The following is a 19,753-nucleotide window of genomic DNA, read 5'->3' on the forward strand; positions in this document are numbered from 1 at the left end:
AGTCATAGGGTCCGTAAGGCCAGACAATTAGACACTGAGTAAGTTGGCACGGGTGCAGGGCACAGATTAGTTCTGGGGCTAGGGCACGTGCATGAACTGTTTGTTATTAAAATCACTTTCACACCTACAGAAGCTACCTTTGTGCTCTGTCCGATGCGTGCGGGGGTGGGGTGTGAGGGGTGATAGAATGTCGGCCTCTGGTGAGTGTGCCCCCCCCCTCCTCCCAAGGGTGGTTGGTGTTGGGTGGTTGGGGTGTGGGTGGTAGGCTGATGCCGTAGTGTGCGGTCTGTGCCCACACTCGGTGATTCCCACGCACCCACCCCCCCTAGTCCGTGAACCGGGCGGCTATCTGCCTCTCCCGTGCCCGCTGGCCCAGCCGGTAACGGTGGGCAGCCACCCGTCCATGTCCAGCCCATCTGACCTGATCATTGCCTCCATCCTCCTTATCCGGGGAGGACTGCGCCTCGTCTTGTTGCTCCCCCCCCCTCCCCCTCCTCTGCCTGCAGCACATCGCCCCTCTGCTGGGCTATGTTGTGCAGGACGCAGCAGACCACAACGGCCCACCCCAACCCCCCCCCCCCCCCCCTCCCTGGCACGCACCCTCCCCAACACCCCCCCCCCCCCCCCCCCCCCCCGGCACGCACCCTCCCCAACCCCCTCCTCCCCGGCACGCACCCTCCCCAACCACCCCCCCTTCCCGGCATGCGCCCTCCCCAACCTACCCCCCCCTCCCCCTCATGTCCACCCCTCCCTCCTCCCCGGCACACACCCTCCCCAACCTCCCCCCCCCCCCCCCCGGCACGTACCCGCCCCGGCACACACCCTCCCCAACCCCCTCCCTCCCCCTCCTCCCCGGCATGCACAATCCCCAACCCCACCCCCCTCTCCCCCTTCTCCCCGGCACGCACCCTCCCCAACCCCCAACTCCCCCCCACTTCCCGGCATGCACCCTCCCCAACTCACTCCCCCCCTCCTGCCCGGCACACACCCTCCCCAACCGCCCCCCCCCCTCCCTGGCACGCACCCTCCCCAACCTCCCCGCCCCCCCCCCCCACTTCCTCCCCGGCACGTACCCTCCCCCACCTCCCCCCCCCCCCCCTACTCCCCGGCACACACCCTCCCAAACCTCCTCCCCCCCCAACCTCACCCCCCTCCTCCCCGGCACACACCCTCCCCAACCCCACCCCCCATCCTCCTCGGCACACACCCTCCCCAACCTCCCCCCCCTATTCCCTGGCACGCACCCTCCCCAACCCCCCCCCCCACCCCCTCTCCTCCCCGGCACGCACACTCCCCAACCCCCGCCGCTCCCCGTCACGTACCCTCCCCAACCCCACCCCCCTCTCCCCCTTCTCCCCGGCACGCACCCTCCCCAACCCCCCCCCCCTACCCCTCCTCCCCGGCACGCACCCTCCCCAACCCCACCCCCCCTCCTCCCCGGCACACACCCTCCCCAACCTCCCCCCCTACTCCCCGGCATGCACCATGCCCACGATGTTGTGCCGAACCTTTGTCCTAGATTAATCATAGATTATCATTGAATTTACAGTGCAGAAGGAGGCCATTCAGCCCTTTGAGTCTGCACCGGCTCTTGGAAAGAGCACCCTACCCAAACTTAACACCTCCACCCAACACCAAGGGCAATTTGGACATTAAGGGCAATTTATCATTGGCCAATTCACCGCACATCTTTGGACTGTGGGAGGAAACCGGAGCATCCGGAGGAAACCCACGCAGACACGGGGAGGACGTGCAGACTCCGCACAGACAGTGACCCAAGCCGGAATCGAACCTGGGACCATGGAGCTGTGAAGCAATTGTGCTATCCACAATGCTACGTGCTGCCCTTAAGAACAAATAAATCTACACTATATCATTTTACCGTAATCCATGTACCTATCCAATAGCTGCTTGAAGGTCCCTAATGTTTCCGACTCAACTACTTCCACAGGCAGTGCATTCCATGCCCCCACTACTCTCTGGGTAAAGAACCTACCTCTGATATCCCTCCTATATCTTCCACCTTTCACCTTAAATTTATGTCCCCTTGTAATGGTGCATCTCCCCCACCCAGCTGCTCCCCACCAGCCCCTACCCCCCCCCCCCCCCCAGCCCCCGGCACACACATTCCAACGGCTCCTGCAACCCCCCCTACCACTTGCAGCCGTGCCGTCCCGTCTCCGGCGGCCGCCCCACGCTGACCCCGACCTCCGCGCTGGCCGGCGTCAACCTGCACGACTGGTTGACCCCGTTAAATAGGTGGTTTGTCGGTGGGACTTCGGCCTATCCGGCCCGGAGAATCGGGGCGGCCCCCCAAAGATCCCGTCGACGTGAATCGCGCCGCGGGCCTCGGAGAATGCCGAGGACCGGCCCGTTGCGCCGCGCCGGTCCTCGACATTCTCCGAGGCGCGCGGCGCGATTCACGTCGACGGGATTTTGGGGGGGCCGGAGAATATCGCGGGGCGGCCGGGCGGGATTTACGCCGCCTCCTGGCAACTCTCCGACCCGCCGGGGGGGTCGGAGAATCCCGCCCCAAGGCGTTTACATAAAAAGGCCAGCTGAGCAATGTCCAACGGGAAGAAATTCAATAATTCCACGTGGAAAGTATTGCTTGAGTTTGGTAGATGTGATAATAATAATAATTTATTGTCACCAGTATGCTTCAATTAAGTTACTGTGGAAAGCCCCTAGTCGCCACATTCTGGCGCCTGTTCGGGGAGGCTGGTACGGGAATTGAACCCGTGCTGCTGGCCTTGTTCTGCCTTGCAAGCCAGCTGTTTAGCCCACTGTGCTAAACCAGCTCCGAAGATATAAGAAAATATTGCAAAAAAAGTGGAGGTGCGATTTATTCTCTGCCCCTAATAATGAAGATGCAGAAGAACCAAGTCTAAATTGACGAAACGTCTGGTCACCAGGAAAGGTCCCTGTCACACAACCCCTGCCTTCTCTCATATCCCCCTGCTGCCAAAGCAACTTTTTAGTTTCTTGCTGCTGTTGCATTTCAATATCTGCTCCACTTTCTTGCTTCTCCCTAACACGTCCCTTCACTGTCTCTCATGCACTCACATCTGTGGAAGCTGCACTCTCTGACTTGAAATCCAAACTGAGCCAGGAAGCCAATGAAATGCCAACGAGATTCCTGAGGGAATCCACCCACAGAGCAAAATAGCCCCCGGCGCTGGGAAAATGCCTCATCACTTGGCAGACTTTTGAAGCAATGCTGTCCGTGCTCGGCTCAGGGATGCACAGAATTGTTCCTTCGCGACGGTGGTACATACGCCTGGCATAAGGGATGTCTTTTCACGCGGGGAATAGGCATCGGCACAGAAAGTGGGTCCGTGCGTGTTGGGGTGCAGACCGACTCAGACCCGTGGCCCACATCCCAGATTTCAGTGGACGGGCGAGGCTAACACTTTGGTGCAGGATTGAGGAAGTGCTTCACTATCGGCGGAGCCACCTTTCAGATGGGATGTTAAATCAAAGCCCTGCTTGGTGTCTGGTGGTGCGAAAAAGCCAGTAACACGGTTTGAGGAAGAGCCAATATTTATTCCAATCAAAATCGCGAAAACTATTGTCTGGTCGTCATAACGGTGAAAGTTATTCGCTGACCTATTTGACACTCTAACCGTGACTGCGGTGCGTCATTAAAATGCTGAGGTGAAGACAGGTGCTATGCAAATGCACATATCTGTCTTAACATAAGAACAGGAGTAGGCCTTGGGCCTACTCGCCCATTGAGTTGGATTTCCGATGATCAGTACTTCCAGGCCATTTATCCATCTTTGTTAAAATGTCCCTCCACACCCTCACTGGTTCAAAATGTCAATTCACCCCGCCAGCCTTTCTGGGAGAGAGTTCCAGATCTCTCATTCCCTTTTGTGTGAAGAAGTGCTTCCTCACGTCACCCTTTACGGTTATGCTGCCTTTTTGTAGACCTCCCTCCTTCCTGCCACAACCCCCCCCCCCCCCCCCCTCCCCTCCAGAGGCAAGGGTATTAAGTGTTGTGGAACCAAGGTGGGTGGATGGAGTTACGTTTGGCAAACCTGAGGGTAACTGATGGGCCAGCCTCGGGAGGTGGTGATGCTTGAACTTGCTTACAGTTTTTTCTTTAAAGAAAAAAGGATTGAAAAGACAGTCACAACCACTTCAGAGAATATTTGTCTCTGTAACTGGAACTAGAGTAGTATCGTGCTTATACAATTTACAGTGCAGAAGGAGGCCATTCGGCCCATCGAGTCTGCACCGGCTCTTGGAAAGAGCACCCTACCCAAGGTCAACACCTCCACCCTATCCCCATAACCCAGTAACCCCACCCAACACTAAGGGAAATTTTGGACACTAAAGGGCAATTTATCATGGCCAATCCACCTAACCTGCATATCTTTGGACTGTGGGAGGAAACCGGAGCACCCGGAGGAAACCCACGCACACACGGGGAGAACGTGCAGACTCCACACAGACAGTGACCCAAGCCGGGAATCGAACCTGGGACCCTGGTTCTGTAAGCAATTGTGCTAACCACTGTGCTACCGTGCTGCCCAACCCAATGTAACAGGACCAGTAACGTAGACACCTGGGTTAAGGACCTCAAGTAATATGACTTTATTATGTCTGTGCGGAGTCTGCACGTTCTCCCCGTGTCTGCGTGGGTTTCCTCCGGGTGCTCCGGTTTCCTCCCACAGCCCAAAGACGTGCTTGTTAGGTGAATTGGACATTCTGAATTCTCCCTCCGTGCACCCAAACAAGCGCCGGAGTGTGGCGACTCGGGGAGTTTCACAGTAACATCATTGCAGTGTCAATGTGAGCCTACTTGTGACAATATTATTATTGTTTAAATCCCACCATGGAAACTGGGGAATTTAAATTTGTTTGATAAATCTGGATTTTGTTTTAAGTGCTGGTGTCAGTAATCTTCAAGCTACCAGATTGTTGCAAACAGTCATCTGCTTCGGTCAAGCTCTTCGGGGAAGGAAGTGTGTCCTCCTTACCTGATCTGGCCTACATTACATTTGACACCCTCACCAATGTGATTGACTTTAGGAAGAAAGTGAAGGCTTCACAGAGGCTGCAAAAAAGATTTACGAGAATGGTTACAGGGATGAGGAGCTGGAGCTACGTGGGTCTGTTGGAGAAGATGGGGCTGTTCTCCTTGAAGAAGAGAAGGTTGAGAGGAGATTTGATAGAAGGGCTCACAATCATGACAGAACTGGACAGTGTAGACAAAGAGGGAGATTTAATGGAAAAAGCAACAGTCTAATTTTGGGCGCATTTAGCGGGTGTTTCACGGAGCTTGCAGCACCGAGAACGACCCCGCTATTAAACGGGACTCTGATTCTTTTCCGGGCCTCGGTGAGGAACGTCGCACCAAGGGTCGCACTTAGGTCATTTCCTGCACTAACGAGCTGGCATTCCGATCTCCGAACCCCCCCCCCCCCCACTGCGGCCTCCGGACACTCCCCAACCCACCAATAAGGGGTCCTCGAGCCCCCCACACCTCATCTCATAAGAGCAGGGCAACTCCAGGCTCGAGCAAGATGCCACCTTGGCACTTCCAGCCTGAAAATGTCCCTGCCAGCCTGGCAGTGCCACCTGGGATTGCTAGGATGGCACCCAGGTGGCAGTGCCAGGGAGCCCAGGTGGCACTGCCAGGGTTCCAGGCATGGTGACTGGGTGGCATCGGTATGCCAGGGTACAACCCTGCCTAGATCCTGAACCCCCCCCCCCCCCCAGGGGCCCCCAATCGCCTGGGGGACCCTCCCAAGTGCCGGTATGCCTGGTCCTTATTTATAGAACCGAGTGCTAAACAGCGCCCACTCGGGGTCTCCGAGGCGTTACTCACTTGAATATGCCCTCAATGGGTGGGATCCAGATTGTGACACGTTGCGAGAGCAAGTTAGATCTTGCGAGGTGTAACGAGCGTATCTCGCGAGATTTAATGGCCTCGCCACGACACAGAGCCAGGCGCGCCGAGACCGGTAGATCGAGACCAAAGAGGACGGACGAAAGTGGAGCAAGAGTGGACCATTCGGCCCCTCAGTATGATCATGACTGATTCTCTGTCTCACCTCCACTTTCCTATCCATTCCTCCTATCACTGAGTTCCCTGAGGGACAAAACCCTGTCCCTCCCAGCCTTAAGTATAATCAACATTCACAACTCTCTGGGGTAGAGCTTCACCTTGTGTTGCACCGGGAGTGCAGAGAGAGAGCAGCGAGTTCTCCTCGACACACAATAACCCAGCATGTTTATTCCTTGTAGGTCCCACACCCAACCACCTGGCAAAACGTCAGAACGTATAGGATCATATAATCAGACAGGAGCAGGCCATTTGGCCCACCAAGTCTATGCTAGCAGACTCTCCGATTAATCCTATTCCCCATTACTCTGCACGTTTTTTCCCCCTTCAGAAGAGGCAGTGCCATAGTGGGGGGCGGCACAGTAGCACAGTGGTCTGCACAGTTGCTTCACAGCTCCAGGGTCCCAGGTTCGATTCCCGGCTTGGGTCACGGTCTGTGCGGAGTCTGCACATCCTCCCCGTGTCTGCGTGGGTTTCCTCCGGGTGCTCCGGTTTCCTCCCACAGTCCAAAGCTGTGCAGTTTAGGGGGATTGGCCATGATAAATTGCCCTTAGTGTCCAAAAAGGTTCGGTAGGGTTACTGGGTTCTGAGGATAAGTTGGAAGTGTGGGCTTAAGTAGGGTGCTCTTTCCGAGGGCTGGTGCAGACTCGATGGGCCGAATGGCCTCCTTTTGCACTGTAAATTCTACGATTCTATGGTATTGTCACCGGACTAGTAAATCTAATGCTCTGGGGGTCTCAGGTTCAAATCCCGTCACTGCCGATGGTGAAATTTGAATTCAATAAAAACCTGGAACGCCTCCATTGAGTCTCCCCTTAACCTTCCCTGCACTGAGGAGATCAATCCCAGCTTCTCCCAGTCTCTAGCACAGCGCTGGTACTGGCCCAGTACATCTCCTCTGCACCCTCCCCATGGCCTTGACATCCTGGCCAAAGTGTGGTGCCCAGAATTGGATACAGTGACCGGAATTCTCCGCGCGTTGGGATTCAACATTCCCGCCGGCCGTGCATCCACCGCGGTCCGCAGGGTTTCCCGGTGGCGTAGGGCGGCATCACTGGGATATCCCATTGACAAGCGGCGGGAGTGGAGAATCTCAATTTGTTGGGGTGTCGTAGCGGGGCCCTTTAAGGGGGTGAGGTTACGGACAGGCATGTGACCTGATCGGCCCATCGGGCCCCTAGCAGGCGGATCCCGGGGGCTGAGCGTGAGTTTTCCCGGCTAGAATCGATCCTGGAGTTGTAGAAGTCGGCCGCGCGTCTGAATATGAACATAGTTCTTCAGATAAATAGTTTGCTGTAGTTCAAACCTGGTGGTCACCAATCACTCAGATACGACATGGGGCTCAGCACAACTTGCCTGCTTTTGTTCTCCATGCCAGTGTCCCTGCACAGAGAGCCACAAACTCAAGCTGTACATCATTCCAGCAGGGAGCTGTATCATTAGGTTTGAAAAGTCTGTGTAGGAGTAATCTTGTATTGTGTCAGTATATTTAAAACTGATACCTCAAGCTTTCTCATCTCCTTATCAACAGATTAATCATGTGCCTTTGTTGCCAAATAAGGAATCCCCTCTTCTGCTGCTGTCCTCGACTGCTGGGCAGAGGATAGCCAACAGCTATCAGTCAGTGTGTTGGGAACGTCACTGGGAAATGGGGCCATGCTGATGGATGGCAGCAGCGCAGCCTGCTTCAACGATCTGACAGCTGCTTGCGGCAAGCAAGGCCACTGGAAAGTCATTCTAATTAGTTCCGTGTGGAGTTTCAGCCGGAGGATTTGCGAGAATCTATGGCATTACATGCTGCTCAGTGAATTCTCCGGGCGCTTTATCTCTGGGAGTGACTGCCGCACACGTTCAGAAAGACTGGCTGAAGTAGAATCGCAGAATTATAAAGTCACGCAGAGCAGAAGGAGGCCATTCAGCCCATTTTACCGATCTTAGCACTTTGGAAAAACTGTCCAATTAATCCTACTCTTCAACCCCTACCCCTCGCACTCTCCCCACTGTCCTCCGTGTAGTATAAGGATGTATCACATACAAGGTAGATCGTTGCGACAATGTGGGAGTGAATACAGTACCGCAGACACTGATGTAAGAAAGCGCATGGTCCGGGCCGAGGGTCAGTATGGCATTGAGCAGAGATGGTGATAGCCCAGGAGTAGGCCATCTGGCCCCTCGAACCTGCTCCGCCATTCAATGAGATCATGGCTGATCTTTTGTGGACTCAGCTCCATTTTCCGGCCCGAACACCATCACCCTTAATCCCTTTATTCTTCAAAAAACTATCTATCTTTATCTTAAAAACATTTAATGAAGGAGCCTCAACTGCTTCACTGGGCAAGGAATTCCATAGATTCACAACCCTTTGGGTGAAGAAGTTCCTCCTAAACTCAGTCCTAAATCTACTTCCCCTTATTTTGAGGCTATGCCCCCTAGTTCTGCTTTCACCCGCCAGTGGAAACAACCTGCCTGCATCTATCCTATCTATTCCCTTCATAATCTTATATGTTTCTATAAGATCCCCCCGCATCCTTCTAAATTCCAACAAGTACAGTCCCAGTCTAATCAACCTCTCCTCGTAATCCAACCCCCTCAGCTCTGGGATTAACCTAGTGAATCTCCTCTGCACACCCTCCAGCGCCAGTACGTCCTTTCTCAGGTAAGGAGACCAAAACTGAACACAATACTCCAGTCGTGGCCTCACTAACACCTTATACAATTGCAGCATAACCTCCCCAGTCTTAAACTCCATCCCTCTAGCAATGAAGGACACAACTCCATTTGTCTTATTAATCACCTGTTGCACCTGTAAACCAACTTTTTGCGACTCATGCAGTAGCACACCCAGGTCTCTCTGCACAGCAGCATGTTTTAATATTTTATCATTTAAATAATAATCCCTTTTGCTGTTATTCCTACAAAAATGGATAACCTTACATTTGTCAACATTGTATTCCATCTGCCAGACCCTAGCCCATTCACTTAACCTATCCAAATCCCTCTGCAGACTTCCGGTATCCTCTGCTCTTGTTGCTTTACCACTCATCTTAGTGTTGGCTGCAAACTTGGACACATTGCACTTGGTCCCCAACTCCAAATCATCTATGTAAATTGTGAACAATTGTGGGCCCCAACACTGATCCCTGAGGGATACCACTAGCTACTGATTGCCAACCAGAGAAACGCCCATTAATCCCCACTCTTTGCCTTCTATTAATTAACCAATCCTCTATCCATGCTACTACTTTAGAACATAGAACAATACAGCGCAGTACAGGCCCTTCGGCCCACGATGTTGCACCGAAACAAAAGCCATCTAACCTACACTATGCCATTATCATCCATATGTTTATCCAATAAACTTTTAAATGCCCTCAATGTTGGCGAGTTCACTACTGTAGCAGGTAGGGCATTCCACGGCCTCACGACTCTTTGCGTAAAGAACCTACCTCTGACCTCTGTCCTATATCTATTACCCCTCAGTTTAAAGTTATGTCCCCTCGTGCCAGCCATATCCATCCGCGGGAGAAGGCTCTCACTGTCCACCCTATCCAACCCCCTGATCATTTTGTATGCCTCTATTAAGTCTCCTCTTAACCTTCTTCTCTCCAACGAAAACAACCTCAAGTCCATCAGCCTTTCCTCATAAGATTTTCCCTCCATACCAGGCAACATCCTGGTAAATCTCCTCTGCACCCGCTCCAAAGCCTCCACGTCCTTCCTATAATGCGGTGACCAGAACTGTACGCAATACTCCAAATGCGGCCGTACCAGAGTTCTGTACAGCTGCAACATGACCTCCCGACTCCGGAACTCAATCCCTCTACCAATAAAGGCCAACACTCCATAGGCCTTCTTCACAACCCTATCAACCTGGGTGGCAACTTTCAGGGATCTATGTACATGGACACCTAGATCCCTCTGCTCATCCACACTTTCAAGAACTTTACCATTAGCCAAATATTCCGCATTCCTGTTATTCCTTCCAAAGTGAATCACCTCACACTTCTCTACATTAAACTCCATTTGCCACCTCTCAGCCCAGCTCTGCAGCTTATCTATATCCCTCTGTAACCTGCTACATCCTTCCACACTATCGACAACACCACCGACTTTAGTATTGTCTGCAAATTTACTCACCCACCCTTCTGCGCCTTCCTCTAGGTCATTGATAAAAATGACAAACAGCAACGGCCCCAGAACAGATCCTTGTGGTACTCCACTTGTGACTGTACTCCATTCTGAACATTTCCCATCAACCACCACCCTCTGTCTTCTTTCAGCTAGCCAATTTCTGATCCACATCTCTAAATCACCCTCAATCCCCAGCCTCCGTATTTTTTGCAATAGCCTACCGTGGGGAACCTTATCAAACGCTTTGCTGAAATCCATATACACCACATCAACTGCTCTACATCTTCCTTTTCTCATTAGAACGGAGAAGGATGAGGGGCGACTTGATAGAGGTTTATAAGATGATCAGGGGAATAGATAGAGTAGACAGTCAGAGACTTTTTCCCCGGGTGGAACAAACCATTACAAGGGGACATAAATTTAAGGTGAAAGGTGGAAGATATAGGAGGGATATCAGAGGTAGGTTCTTTACCCAGAGAGTAGTGGGGGCATGGAATGCACTGCCTGTGGAAGTAGTTGAGTCGGAAACATTAGGGACCTTCAAGCAGCTATTGGATAGGTACATGGATTACGGTTAAATGATATAGTGTAGATTTATTTGTTCTCAAGGGCAGCACGGTAGCATTGTGGATAGCACAATTGCTTCACAGCTCCAGGGTCCCAGGTTCGATTCCGGCTTGGGTCACTGACTGTGCGGAGTCTGCACGTCCTCCCCGTGTCTGCGTGGGTTTCCTCCGGGTGCTCCGGTTTCCTCCCACAATCCAAAGATGTGCAGGTTAGGTGAATTGGCCAATGATAAATTGCCCTTAATGTCCAAATTGCCCTTGGTGTTGGGTGGAGGTGTTGAGTTTGGGTAGGGTGCTCTTTCCAAGAGCCGGTGCAGACTCAAAGGGCCGAATGGCCTCCTTCTGCACTGTAAATTCAATGATAATCTATGATTAATCTAGGACAAAGGTTCGGCACAACATCATGGGCCGAAGGGCCTGTTCTGTGCTGTATTTTCTATGTTCTATGTTCTATGTACCCTCGTCTACCTGTTCAGTCACCTTCTCAAAGAACTCAATAAGGTTTGTGAGGCATGACCTACACTTCACAAAGCCATGCTGACTATCCCTGATCATATTATTCCTATCTAGATGATTATAAATCTTGTCTCTTATAATCCCCTCCAAGACTTTACCCACTACAGACGTGAGGCTCACCGGTCTATAGTTGCCGGGGTTGTCTCTGCTCCCCTTTTTGAACAAAGGGACCACATTTGCTGTCCTCCAGTCCTCTGGCACTATTCCTGTAGCCAATGATGACATAAAAATCAAAGCCAAAGGTCCAGCAATCTCTTCCCTGGCCTCCCAGAGAATCCTAGGATAAATCCCATCAGGTCCCGGGGACTTATCTATTTTCAGCCTGTCCAGAATTGCCAACACCTCTTCCCTACGTACCTCAATGCCATCTATTCTATTAGCCTGGGGCTCAGCATTCTCCTCCACAACATTATCTTTTTCCTGAGTGAATACTGACGAAAAATATTCATTTAGTATCTCGCCTATCTCTTCAGACTCCACACACAATTTCCCATCCCTGTCCTTGACTGGTCCTACTCTTTCCCTAGTCATTCGCTTATTCCTGACATACCTATAGAAAGCTTTTGGGTTTTCCTTGATCCTTCCTGCCAAATACTTCTCATGTCCCCTCCTTGCTCGTCTTAGCTCTCTCTTTAGATCCTTCCTCGCTACCTTGTAACTATCCATCGCCCCAACCGAAACTTCACACTTCATCTTCACATAGGCCTCCTTCTTCCTCTTAACAAGAGATTCCACTTCCTTGGTAAACCACGGTTCCCTCGCTCGACGCCTTCCTCCCTGTCTGACCGGTACATACTTATCAAGAACACGCAGTAGCTGATCCTTGAACAAGCCCCACTTATCCAGTGTGCCCAACACTTGCAGCCTACTTCTCCACCTTATCCCCCCCAAGTCACGTCTAATGGCATCATAATTGCCCTTCCCCCAGCTATAACTCTTGCCCTGCGGTGTATACTTATCCCTTTCCATCATTAACGTAAACGTCACCGAATTGTGGTCACTGTCCCCAAAGTGCTCTCCTACCTCCAAATCCAACACCTGGCCTGGTTCATTACCCAAAACCAAATCCAACGTGGCCTCGCCTCTTGTTGGCCTGTCAACATATTGTTTCAGGAAACCCTCCTGCACACACTGTACAAAAAACGACCCATCTATTGTACTCGAACTATATCTTTTCCAGTCAATATTTGGAAAGTTAAAGTCTCCCATAATAACTACCCTGTTACTTTCGCTCATATCCAGAATCATCCTCGCCATCCTTTCCTCTACATCCCTAGAACTATTAGGAGGCCTATAAAAAACTCCCAACAGGGTGACCTCTCCTTTCCTGTTTCTAACTTCAGCCCATACTACCTCGGAAGAAGAGTCCCCATCTAGCATCCTCTCCGCCACCGTAATACTGCTCTTGACTAGCAGCGCCACACCTCCCCCTCTTTTGCCTCCTTCTCTGAGCTTACTAAAACACCTAAACCCCGGAACCTGCAACATCCATTCCTGTCCCTGCTCTATCCATGTCTCCGAAATGGCCACAACATCGAAGTCCCAGGTACCAACCCATGCTGCCAGTTCCCCTACCTTGTTTCGTATACTCCTGGCATTGAAGTAGACACACTTCAAACCACCTACCTGAACACTGGCCCCCTCCTGCGACGTCAAATCTGTGCTCCTGACCTCTATACTCTCATTCTCATACTTTACTCTTAATGATATGCATCTTTATCTTATGCAGCAACCTTTTGTGTGGCACCTTGTCAGAAGCTTTCTGGAAATCCAGATATACCACATCCATTGGCTCCCCATTGTCTACCGCACTGGTAATGCCCTCAAAGAATTCCAAATTAGTTAGGCACGACCTGCCCTTTATGAACCCATGCTGCGTCTGCCCAGTGGGACAATTATCCTTTATTGTATTGATGTATATGGTTACAAGTAGCAAATAAAGACTTGCTGTTAATCCACTGAACATTGCAAAGACACCGTCCCAACTCTGAAAATTTCTTTTTAAGTACTTATCCTTTCTCAGGATATCTTGTGCACAGTGGGGAACATCCCTTCAAGTCCCGCTCCAGGAGTTGATGGCCGTGGAAAGTACATTCATAACACACCCCGGCAGGTTGATTATCAGTCTGTAAACCTTCCCAGTACACCTGATGTCAGGTGGTAAGAGTTGGAGAGTTTTCTGGTCAGCGAGACTGCGGAAGGCAACGGCCAGCCGCTGTAGTAATTTGCCACGTGTGCTCATGGGCCAATCCAATGGAGGTCCATGGTCGTCAACGTCCTCCTGAGGACCATGGTGCCTGAACATGGAGGATCCTCTTCCCTGTTCAACCTGCTTCCACCACTCTTTCAGACCACCACAATGTCCTGGCTCTTTTGACAATTATCCAAAATCTCTGTCCTCTGGTTACCGAGCCTCCGACCGATCGCAAAAGCTTTGAATAGCTGCGGCTCGGGTTGGTCGTATTCTCACCTCTGAGTCACAGGTTTGTGGCTTCACGTCCCACTCTCACGGGCTCATGCACAAAAATCAAAGCTGACGCTTCAATGCCACGCTGAGCGAGTGCTGCACTGCCGGAGGTGCCGTCTTTCAGATGAGATGTCAAGCTGGGCCCTGTCTGCCCTCCTGGGTGAATGTAAAAGACGAGAAGTAAATTGACCTATCATTCGTCCCTTCACTTGACCAGAGGTTCACGGATCAGGGTGTAATATCAGGTTGGATGTTCCCCAGTTGACTTGGCCATCAGGTCCTATTGGTGGCTTCCTAAAGTTCTGCCACAGGGGTTGTAAGGTAAATGGGGAAAGAACAGGGACTAATCGGATAACTCTTTCAAGAGCCGGGGCACAAACATGGTGGCCCGAATGGCCTCCTTCTACGTGCTGTTATTCTCTGACTGGGCAGTAGGAAGCCGGAAATCATTAATGAAACCCCCAAGATTGAATCCAGTCAGAGTTGGTTCTCCTCGGCTTCCTCAAGGCCACCCGACAGTGACAAACTCTCATTGCTAAGCTGGTTACACTTCGTCCCAACCAGCAGGAAGAGAGTCACAGTCAGAAACTTTAGCTCTTCAATGTGTCGACAATGATCATAAGTCTCTGAGTTGGTGTGGTAGACTGTGTAGAGGTATTACGGTACCTAGTAATGCTGGAACACCATTGGTAGATATTGTATGTTTCCCATTGGTCAAGCTGTATGGTTACTCCGCCCTGCAAGGCGGGGTATAAGAGCCCGTGCCGCCCCAGCAGCCTTCTTTCTGTACCTGAGCTTATTAAAGCCTTCAGTTGGACTACAACCTCGCTTTAGTAGTCATTGATCGTGCATCAGATGGACTTTGTGAAGGAGCTGTGCAGTCTGGGGTGGCTTAATCTGTCAACGGCGTTGACCATTATTCCACAGGTACAGCTCGGAGTGTTTCCTATAGTCAGTCAAACCCTGACGCTAAGTTTTCAAAGTCCTAAAAAGAGTTAAGAATAAAAGACAGCCAGAGATGATATTTTCTAGATTTGTGTACATGCATTTATATTTGTCAGTATTTCAACTGAATAGTTAAAGATTTGCATTTATATAGCACCTTTCAAGGCCACAGAACATCTCAAAGGTCTTCACCACCACCGAAGTACTTTTGAATTGTTTTCACTGTTGTAATATAGGAAACATGGCAACCAATTTGTGCACTGCTCCCACATTGAGCAATAAGACGGTCCAGATGATCTATTTCAGTGATATTGGTTGAGGGACAAATATAGACCAGAACACCAGAGAGGAATCCCCTGTGTTTCTTCAGACAGTGCCCTGGGATCTCTGACATCCACCAAAGAGGGCAGATAAGCAGTACGTTTAATATCTCATCTTGGGCGTCACGGTAGCACAGCGGTTAGCATTGCTGCCTCATAGCGCCAGGGACCCAGGTTCAATTCCGACCTTGGCGACCGATTAGATTAGGTTTAGATTTAGATTTATTGTCACGTGCACCGAGGTACAGTACAAAGTATTGCTCTGTGTACAGACCAAGCAGCTCATTCCATACATTAAAAAACATAGGACATACGATAGATACACAATGTAAATACATCGAGTGAAGCATACGGAGTGTATTTCGACCAAGAAAGCACAACAGCGCCTTTCCTTCCTCAGGAAACTAAGGAAATTCGGCATGTCCACATTGACTCTTACCAATTTTTACAGATGCACAGTAGAAAGCATCCTATCGGGCTGCGTCACAACCTGGTATGGCAACTGCTCGGCCCAAGACCGAGAAACTACAGAGAGTCGTGAACACCGCCTAGTCCATCACACAAACCCACCTCCCATTCATTGACTCTGTCTGCACCTTCCACTGCTATGGGAAAGCGGGCAGCATAATCAAAGACCCCTCCCACCCGGCTTACTCACTCTTCCAATCTTTTCCATCGGGCAGGAGATACAAAAGTCTGAGATTACACACTAACAGATTCAAGAACAGTTTCTTCCCCGCTGTTACCAGACTCCTGAATGACCCTCTTATGGACTGATCTGATCTCTTCACACATCGTCTCTACTGAGCAGTACTACACTCCTGTATGCTTCACCCGATGCCTGTGTCTATGTATTTACATTGTATATTTATGTATGTCTTTTTTTTTGCATGTATGGAACAATCTGTCTGGACTGTACGCAGAACAATACTTTTCACTGTACCTCTGTGCACGTGACAATGAATCAAATCAAAATCCCAGTCAATGACCAGCTCCTTAGTTTTGCTGATGTTGAGGGATAGATTGTTGTTGTTCCACCGCTCCACTAGCTTCTCTATCTCCCTCCTGTATTGTGGTTCATCGTTGTTTGAGATCCGGCCCACGACGGTCGGATCATCGGCAAATGTGCAGATGGAGTTGGAGCCAAATTTTGCCACGCAATCGTGTGTGTATTGGGAGTATAGTAGGGGGCTAAGTCTGCAGCCTTGCGGGGCCCCAGTATTGAGGACTATCGTGGAGGAGATGTTGTTTATCCTTACTGATTGTGGTCTATGGATCAGAAAGTCAAGGATCCAGTTGCAGAGCGAGGAGCCAAGTCCTAGGTTTTTGGAGCTTTGATATGAGTTTAGCTGGGATTATGGTGTTGAAGGCTGTAGTCAATGAATGCGGAATTTGCACATTCTTCCCTTATCTGCATGAGTTTCCTCCGGGTGCTCCGGCTTCATCGCACAGTCCAAAGTAGTGCAGGTTGGGTGATCAGCCATGCTTAATTGCCCTTTAGTGTCCAAAGATGTGTGGGTTAGGTGGGGTTATGGGATTACATGGATAGGGTGTGGAGTGGGCCTCGGTTTTGTGGAGCTGAGTCCACAAAAGATCAGCCATGATCTCATTGAATGGCGGAGCAGGCTCGAAGGGTCAGATGGCCTACTCCTGCTCCTAGTTCTTATGTTCTTATGTATGGTGCTCTTTCAGACGGTCGATGCAGACTCGATGGGCCAAATAGCCTCTTGCACTGTAGGGATTCTATGGATTCTATCAGCTGGTATTTTCCTGCACCAATGTTCGTGGATCCTTTCTTAACCAGTTTGTCTCTCAATGCTGCCTGTGGGAAAGTAGTCATCATTGGCACATAGTGGGAGCAATTAGAGGCTAGTTACTGGTGATGACACATCTTTTGTTACAGTGGCGGGTGCTTGTAAATCACTTTCTTCCCTTTGGGACAGACGTAAGGTCTCAAGGCCAGACGAAGCCTAGGATCGCAACCCCTTTTTCTTCTTTTTGACATCCAAGTTTAACTTCCTATTTTATTAATATATGTGACTGGTTCATGGATGATGTACAATTTGAATTTGACTGGGTGTAACAGATATTATAGAATGATATAGTACCGAGGCCATTCGATCCATTGTGTCTGTGTTGGCTGTTTGAAACATCTCTCCCAATTTGGCCCACTCCTCTTGCCACATAGCCGTGCACATTTTCCCTTGTGAAGTATTTAACCAATTTGTAGAATCATAGAACTTACAGTACTGAATTGGCCCTGCGAGACCGCACTGACCCTACTTAAGCCCACGCCCCCACCCTACACCCGTAACCCAGTAACCCGACCTAACCTTTTGGACACTAAGAGGCAATTTAGAATGTCCAATCCCCCTAACCTGCACGTCTTTGGAGGCAATCCGCGCAGACACGGGGAGAAGGTGCAGACTCCGCACAGGCAAGTCACCCGAGGTTGGAATTGAACCTGGGTCCCTGGAGCTGTGAGGCAGCAGTGCTAACCACTGTGCCACCGTGCCGCCACAGCATTATTACAGCGCAGAAGGAGAGACCATTCTGCCCATCAGGTCTGTGCAAGAGCAACTTTACTCGACCGCATCCTCCTCCGCCCTTTCCTCTTACTATTTTCCCTTCAGGTACCTGCGGGATTCCCTTTTGAAAGGCCCGATTAATCTGTCTCCTCGAAATTCTCAAGCAGAGAATTCCAGATCCTAACCAGCGTTCCCTCTGAGCTGCGCACATGTGTGGCCGGGCATCAATCTTTTTTTTTCTTCTTTAAAAAAATTTACAGTACACAATTCATTTTTTCCAATTAAGGGGCAATTTTAGCGTGGCCAATCCACCTTCCCTGCACATCTTTTGGGTTGTGGGCGCGAAACCCACGCAGACACGGGGAGAATGTGCAAACTCCACACGGACAGTGACCCAGAGCCGGGATCGAACCTGGGACCTCAGCGCCGTGAGGCTGCAGGGCTAACCCACTGCGCCACCCTGCTGCCCTCCGGGCATCAATCTTAAAGGGGCCGCACGGAGTAACAGGTTGGCTCCACAAAGCGAGCAGTCGTCAGAGAGAACATTGATCCTAGCCACTTCCTGCGTTTATATATACATTAAAAAATCTTTTCGCCCATCGCTTTGGTTCTTTTGCAAATCACTTTAAATCTGTGTCCTCTGAAAGGGAGCTCCCTTTTGAATGTCACAATGCTTCAGGACGTGCATTCCATTGCCTGTTTAAAAAATAAGAAGTTTCCTCATTTGGCCTCCGGTCTCAATCACCTCAATCTGCCACCAGAAATAGTTTCTCCCCGTTGGCTCTTTCAAAACTTTTCATGGTTTTGTTCATCGTATAATACCGAATCTTAAGCCATCGTATAATATCGAATCTTTAGCACAATGGGTGAAATCAAGGTGCGTGCCGCGCCCGGTAAATCTCGCGAGACGCCTCTCGCAGGATTTACCCGGCTCGTCCCACCTCGTGAGATCTAATGGGATCTAGCGAGACGTCGTGATCAGGATCCCACCCACAATGGGAGGGATCCAGATCAAGCTAACCTGCATATTGTAACACATTGATATGCCCTCGCCAGAGTTACCCATGTCGCAGGGTCCCGCTGCTCGGAGACCCCGAGCGAGCATGGTTAGCACTGGTCTGAACAAACCGGGACCAGGTGTACCGACACTTGGGGGGCCCCTGGGCAGGTTGGGAACCCGACACCCCTGATGCCACCTGGGCACCTAAGCATTGCCAGGCTGGTGGTGGCAGGGCGGCATTTTGCCCATGCTGGGAACCGGGCCTGGAGGTGCTCTGCCCTTATTAGGTGGGGTGCGGGGGAGGGGGGGGGGGTTCGATGACCCCGTTATGGGTGAGTTTTGGTGGTTCCGGGGGTTGTGTTGGGGGAGTCTTGAATTAGAAATGGTCCCCCAAACACTCCTTGCGCTGGCGAGGGGAGCTGCTCAGTGCAGGAAATGGGTCTAAGTGCGTCCTTGGCGGGTCGTTCCTGTTATATAGCGGGGCATTGACACTGCGAGCGCTGGGAAACAGCCGGCTAAACACACTCGACAAGGGACTCTGTTTCATTTCTGCTAAATTGCACCCAAGATGCTGCATTAAATAATTATAATCGCTTACTCTCACAAGTAGGCTTCAATGAAGTTACTGTGAAAAGCCCCTAGTCACCACATTCCGGCATCTGTTCGGGGAGGCTGGAACGGGAATTGAACCCGTGCTGCTGGTCTTGTTCTGCATTACAAGCCAGCTGTCTTAGCCCACTGTGCTAAACCAGGCCCTATTTTCCAATCCATTCCAATGGCGACCCCCCCCCCCCCCCCCCCCCCCCCCCCCGGCGATGTGGCCGGTGAACAATGCAAAACGGCGTTGGCATCGGCTAGGACCAGGAGATCCCTCCTCCGGCCAATGGCACCCTGCCCCTGCTGCCGGAAATCATGCCGGGAGCAGGGGGGGAGAGGGGGGGATCTCCTGGTCCTAGCCGATGCCAACGCTGTTTTGCACTGTTCACCGGCCGCATCGCGGAAAATCCCACCCAATGGAAAGAGAAAGGCAGATCGTCAGAAAAATTGGTCCAAATGAAGAGCAGCGCGGTTAATGCAAAGGAAGGATTGAATGATGAGGGGTGTGTCGGGAGATGCTGGAGCTTGTGGTAGTTTGGAACAGCTGATCTTTCTCTGAGCTCGCAGTGTGTTGTGAATATCTACAATGCAGCCTATTGTTGTGAGA

General features: G+C 51.1%; 1 protein-coding gene across 2 annotated transcripts in view; it reads left to right on the forward strand.

Moving 5' to 3' along the window:
- Positions 1–19,753, forward strand: part of LOC140385862 (NIPA-like protein 2) — a 158,115-nt gene that overhangs the window by 22,972 nt on the left and 115,390 nt on the right. The gene's annotated exons all lie outside the window — the stretch shown is intronic.

The sequence above is a fragment of the Scyliorhinus torazame genome, chromosome 11, assembly GCF_047496885.1.
Source record: "Scyliorhinus torazame isolate Kashiwa2021f chromosome 11, sScyTor2.1, whole genome shotgun sequence".
Lineage (NCBI taxonomy): Eukaryota > Metazoa > Chordata > Chondrichthyes > Carcharhiniformes > Scyliorhinidae > Scyliorhinus > Scyliorhinus torazame.